Raw genomic sequence first — 6791 nt, 5'->3', positions numbered from 1 at the left:
AGCTTCAGTTTCTATCACTACTAGATGGAGGCACCACGGAGATATTATCCAAGAGTACATGATGCTTCACGTCTGTGCTCCAGTCAGGCTTTGTCCACTGAGACTTTCTTGAAAAATATTCTGTTTTGTCTCCTCCTCAAGTGATGTGGTCACCTACCCACATGGCTGGCTTCCTTTATACCTTCTTTCTGAATTGGATGTCTATAGGTAGGTCACAAACTATAGAAAGTTTCCTCAAGGACAGGTTGGAGTTTCAAGGACTCTTGTTTGGCTCTGTAGCTCTTTACTCACCTAATTTCTCTAGCACACCCTGTTCATAATCCAGTTCTTTATTCTCCTGCCAGCCCCTTGAGAATCCTATAATTCTCAGGCTCACTTCAATTCAGGATGAGCGATGACAACTTTGCTTTCCCCCCCCTTTTTTTTTGTGTGTGTGTGTGGCACGTGGGCCTCTCACTGCTGTGGCCTCTCCCGTTGCGGAGCGCAGGCTCCGGACGCACAGGCTCAGCTGCCATGGCTCAGGGCCCAGCCGCTCCGCGGCATGTGGGATCTTCCCGGACCGGGGCACGAACCCGTGTCCCCTGCACCGGCAGGCGAACTCTCAACCACTGCACCACCAGGGAAGCCCTGCTTTCCCTTTTGACAATTCTTTGAAACTACAGTTTCATGCTGTGGTCATATCCTTGATGGCATCTAGATATAGTCTTTTAGGTTAAATGCCTCTGGTAGGATGACCAGTTTGTCCTTGTTTGTCTGTGGCTGAGGGGTTTCTGGGATGCAGGACTTTCTTTGCTAAAACCAGGAAAATCCTGGGCAAATGAGGAGAGTTGGTCAGGCTAAGTCACTCTGTCTGTCTTAGTCACCACTGTCTCCCAGCGTAGTACCTGCCACATGATAGACCTTAAGTATTTCAAATAGATACTAGCTTAATTAATTGAACACTTAGATTTACCAGATATTTGTATGCATTATATCATTTTATCTTTTTTAAAATAGATCTTTATCAGAGTATAATTGCTTCACAATACTGTGTTATAATTGCTACACAATACTGGTATAACACAATACCAATGTGAATCAGCCATATGCATACATATGTCCCCATATCCCCTCACTCTTGAGTCTCCCTCCCATCCTCCCTATCCCACCCCTCTACGTGGTCACAAAGCACCGAGCTGATCTCCCTGTGCTATGCTAGTGCTTCCCACTAGCTATGTATTTTACATTCGGTAGTGTATATATGTCGATGCTATCATAAACAAGACAAAAAGACAACCCTCAGAATGGGAGAAAATATTTGCAAATGAAATAACAGACAAAGGATTAATCTCCAAAATATCATTTTAACTTGATTGAGGAGAATTCTCTATTTATTTTACATATGAGAAACTTGAAACTCAGGAGGTTATCATCTGCCCAAGGCAACAGAGTTAGTAGGTGGCAGAGTTATGTTTTGAACCCATATCTGTGTGATTTTTAAACTTGTGTTATTTCCAGAATGCAGAGGCGCCTGTGTAACAGCCCACCATCCACCTGCTTAAGGTTTTGCGTTAGTGCTGAGCTTTGGGAGCTGTCAGAAACAGGCTCCCAGGGAGTGAGAAATGTTAATGGAGTGCAGCACTTTGTAAACTCCCAGTAATAGCTACTACCTTTTTCTCTCCAGGTCCCTTTTCCCCAGGGCAGCTTGTTATCTACAAGAAATATGAATTCGTGAGAAAGAGAAAATTCCAAACTATCAGCATGAGTTAGAAGTCAGACATTTGTAGTTACCTTTATCTTTGTGCACATATCATTAAACAAATTGCTTTAATAACCCTAAGCCTTCGTGTACTCTTTGAATAACAGCTTTTATAACTGAAGTTAAGATGCTGTAAGGATAAAAGGAAATATTTCTTCTCTGTGTTTACTTACAGGTATCTTCACCATGGAATTTGCATCTTATGTATTTTCTACTGACCATCTCATGACAATAGTTGGCATATGATACCTTCTATTTTGGAACACAGTAACTCTCCAATCACTCTAATTTCTCTTTGTAGTTTAGATTTATAATGCACCGTTGAACGTTCTGAATAGAATATTATTGTCAGATTAGTTACTCTTATGGCAGCTATTATTTTAATATAAAAAACAAATGTACTCATAATTGTAAATGGTACTGTGATTAATGAATGCGTCATTCTTGCACAGCAGTAACATATTTGCTCTTTGTTAATCAAATTTAAAAGGAAATGGAAGAAGGAATTATGATATGACACCTACTAAAGATGAAACTGATAATGGAGCTCCAGGTCAGTGCTTCTCTTTCTTGTATATGAGCAGTTTCTTTGATATGAATTATTTGTGTAGTCAGGAATCACAGTGGACTGAAATGTACACAGGGTCACACATTCATCATTAATTAGATAATCCAGTGTGAAAAGTTCCCTTTTTAAAAAACGAGCAATGAAAATGAAAATAACTGAGCCATGAACACACAGTCAATGGTTTCCCTAATACATATGTTTTAAAACTCTTCCAAATTGTCACTGTTTTGCTTCCCCAGGGTGTGAAGTGTAGGCAACTCTGCAATTTGTAGATTAGTTGGTTTAGCAGACTAAATTTTAAAAAAAATGTGTCTATACCATAACTAGAATATTCACTAACAAAAATGAGAGCCTAATGTGGACAGTAATAATTGATTATCAAAATGCTTTAAGCAATATTTCCATGAGTAATTTGAAGGCCAAAAATTTGTAATGTCAAGTCAAATCAAAAATACTTTTGTTGCTAGAAATCGGGCTGTTTCACAGTTTTCATTTTTGAAGGAAGTGAAAATATTCTTATTTCTACCACCAAGTACAAGAAGCTTTGGGCAACTAGTGTGAACACTATGAGTAATAAACCTGCTGTATGATAATCTGAAGACCAATATGGTGGTCATTGCTTTAAAGAGATTCAAACCACTCATTTGGCATACTTAATATGTCTTATTCTATCTCTGTCTCACTCTCCCTCTTTTACTTAAAAAAATCTTTTATTTATTTAGCTCTGTTGGGGCTCAAGGCAGGCCACCCACAAATATGCCACAGTAACATATTGATTATTTTGAATTAAAGTTACTTAAGAAATGGCCAACGCAAGAGGGACACTCTGACCCTTCTTTCTATCTCCCTGAAAGCAGGAAATAAATCTCTCATGTGAAAGGAGGTAGAAGGACGCCTTTAATGCCAGAGATAGGGAATTCAGGCCCAGAAGACTGTATAAACAAATCTTATTACTTTAATTTACCACCCAAGCCCAAATTCTGTTTAGATTCTTCACTAATTGAGCATCCAAATCGTAAATTTCTTTGTCCTGTCAATTTCTCATGTTTATTGTTTTTTTGTCTAAAAAGTACAAAAGCTGCCTGCTTTGGACACTTCTTAGGTCTCATTTGTTTGAGACCTCCATGTGAATTAAAATGTTTTTTTTTCTCCTGTTAATCTATTTTGTATCAGTTTTATTATTAGTCCAACCACAAGAACTCAAGACAGGTAGAGGCAGAAATTTCCCCCTCCCCAGCAGTTCCTAATTTTCCATCTAATATTTAAGTAACTTGAGTGACAAAAGAAATTTTATCTGATGTCATATTTCTCATAAAGTCCAGCATAAAAACTCACATCTTTTTGTCACTTATAAATTTGTATTGATTGCTTGATCTATAATTTTGGAATAACTGTATTAAGAACATAGAAAGATTGCTATTGAGACAAGCAAAATAAATTGATGTGACATATCTCAAAGTTAAGGGATTAATCAATTATACTTCAAATTTGATAGAAGGAATAATATCCCACTAATTACCAGAATTTAATGATCCATCCTTGCCATCAATTTGTTGCTGCTGCCACGAGCTAGGAGAGGGCCTGATTGTGGAATTGGAAGTGGTTGGCTAAACACAGGCTTCTTACTGATACCCAGTGAGGTTCAGCATTTTGCCATTTTAAAAAATTTTTTGTATTTTTTTTATTGAGGTATGCAGGCCTCTCACTGTTGTGGCCTCTCCCGTTGCGGAGCACAGGCTCTGGACGCGCAGGCCCAGCGGCCATGGCTCACAGGCCCAGCTGATGTATTTTGCCATACTTGACAAGCATTATTTCCATTTAAAAGTCTTGTTTAAGTTGTTTTCACAATATTATGATCATTTCAGGAACCTCAGTGCTTTAGAAGAGTTTCTATAACTTTGTTTTTTGATGGGACCTACCTTAGGTTATTTTCAAAATGTAAACAGATATATATCAATTAAGTGACATCTGGCACCAGTTTAGGAGTCAGATGACGAATGACTGCTGGGAGGGAGGAGTTAAAAAGAGTAAACAAAGAAAGGACCGCACTGCTCCCTGTGAAAGTGGGCTTTCTGAATGACCATAATCACATGAAAGGTATAAGGAAAGTGTAGAAGTTTCTCTTTTCTTCTATGTGCAGGAAAGAACATAGACTTTCTGCATGCAAGTAGCTTACAAAAGTAAACCAATTTTTTCCCCTAATTAATGTGGACACTGTGTCTGTGGCTGTGACAGAAGTTAAGAGACCCCTGCACATTCAAACGCTAAAGATGGTTGAGAGTAAACTTCTGGAGAGGTTTTTAAGCACAAGTTGTGTAATGTGTGTGTGTTAAAAAAGAAATGTCTGAGGTCTTTTAAAATGTTTTCCCTTTAAAGTAATTACTAAGAAATACATCCTAGGTCTTTATTTCTGAAAGAAATATTTCTCTAAAATAATTATGTTTCATTGCCTAATATTTCTTATATTTACTTGCTTTAATAAGGAGTTATGTTTCAGTACCAAAAGATATATTCCAATCTCTTTTCTTAAATATAAATGCCTACACTGCCTTTTTTTTTTTTTTTTTTTCTTTTTGCGGTACACGGGCCTCTCACTGTTGTGGCCTCTCCCATTGCGGAGCACAGGCTCCGGACGCGCAGGCTCAGCGGCCATGGCTCACGGGCCCAGCCGCTCCGCGGCATGTGGGATCCTCCCAGACTGGGGCGCGAACCCGTTTCCCCTGCATCGGCAGGCGGACTCTCAACCACTGTGCCACCAGGGAAGCCCCCTACACTGCCTTTTTACAAAGCACAGATATGGTGTGGTGAGAAAAAATTGTGGGTCCAATGTCTTTGAGTGGTAAATAGCCTAATTTTAAAAGTTGGCTCTCCTAAACTAAAAGCACAGCATAGAAGCATGTTGTATCCCTGAATAGAATTACTCATAATGAATTAGGCCAACCACTGATTTGGGAACAGAAGGGACAATATGGATTTTATTTACTAAGCCTCAGAATCTTTAGAAGCAAACCTCACATCACTGAGCAATGCTGAACCTATCAATTCCTGGCCATGTGTTCAACTAGCAACACATACTTTATTACTGAAAAAGATCTGCAAAGAGGCTAATTAAAAGTTTTTCTCTCTCTCCACGACACAACTAAAGGAATACTCTAAAAATTCTCTGGCAGAAGCACATCATTTTAGGTAAAATTCTAATAGTGTAAATATAATATTAGTTCATTAAGGAAGGTGACTGGTTGCATTGCCAGTTCTTAAAAAACAGCTGAAATATAATTTACCTACCATACAATTCACTCATTTAAAGTGTACAATTCAATTATATTTAGTAAATTATACTTAGTAAGTTCACAGACTTGTGCAACCATTACCACAATCAATATGAGAAAATTTTAATGACCCCAAAAAGAAACCCCATATCACTTAGCAGCCCCTTTCCATTTCTTTCCAACAGCCTCAGTTGTAGGCAACCACTCACCTTCTCTGTCTATGGACAAATTGTGGTCTTTCGTGAGTAGCTTTTTTCATTAGCATAATGTTTTCAGGGTTCATTCATGTTATAGCATGTATCAGCATTTAATTCCTTTCTTATTGCCAAATAATATTCCATTATATGACTATATGGACAACATTTTATTTATAAATTTACCAGTGATGGACATTTGGGTTGTGTCTACTTTTTTGGTTATTTTGACTAATGCTATGAACATTTGTGTATGTGTTTTTGAGTGGGGGTATGTTCTGTTGGGCTGCACCCCACAGGCCTGCAAGCCTGGTAGTTGCCCAGTCCTGAGACTGAAAAAAGATCCCGGAGTCAGTGACAGAGACATCAACAGTTTATTGGACAGGGGATTTTATATGTATGAACCAAAGGTCCTGAAATGACACACTGCTGTGGATGGCAGAGGGCAGCAGAACATGGCAGCAATCTCCACTACTTGGGGGAGAAGGAAGCTACCATTTATGGGGGGAATTGATGTCAGGGTGGCTCATCAGTTACCAAGGAAACCAGCAGCTGAGGCAGGGGGCAAGCACATGGGCAGTTACTAATTAAGCTCTATATAAGAGGATTGGATAGTCCTGTGAGTGAAACAGGGCCTGGTCAAGCAGAGGATGTACAGAGAGCCAGAGAACAGCCATCCTGAATGGCCTAACTGTACATGTGGCAACTAAGGAATGTCACTCACTACCCAGTTCTACAAGAATTAAGTCACTAGCCACTGCAGGCGTTGACCTACAACACACCCTGAAAGGAATTCAGTGGGAGATCAGAAATAAGGCACTCTGCTCTGGGAAAACTGTCACAACAGAACCTCAGATAGTTAGACATTTTCAGGAGAAAATTTTATGAACTCAGATTCTTGCATCTTCCCATGCTTAGAAAAGCACTAAAACCATTAACTGATATCTGTTCCTTGGCACTTCAACTGAGATGTATGCTTGATTGCACATACCCCCTTGGCCAAAATCACATATATACTGGCC

Source organism: Hyperoodon ampullatus, assembly GCF_949752795.1.
Source record: "Hyperoodon ampullatus genome assembly, chromosome: 8".
NCBI lineage: Eukaryota > Metazoa > Chordata > Mammalia > Artiodactyla > Ziphiidae > Hyperoodon > Hyperoodon ampullatus.
This window is presented reverse-complemented; position numbering follows the sequence as displayed.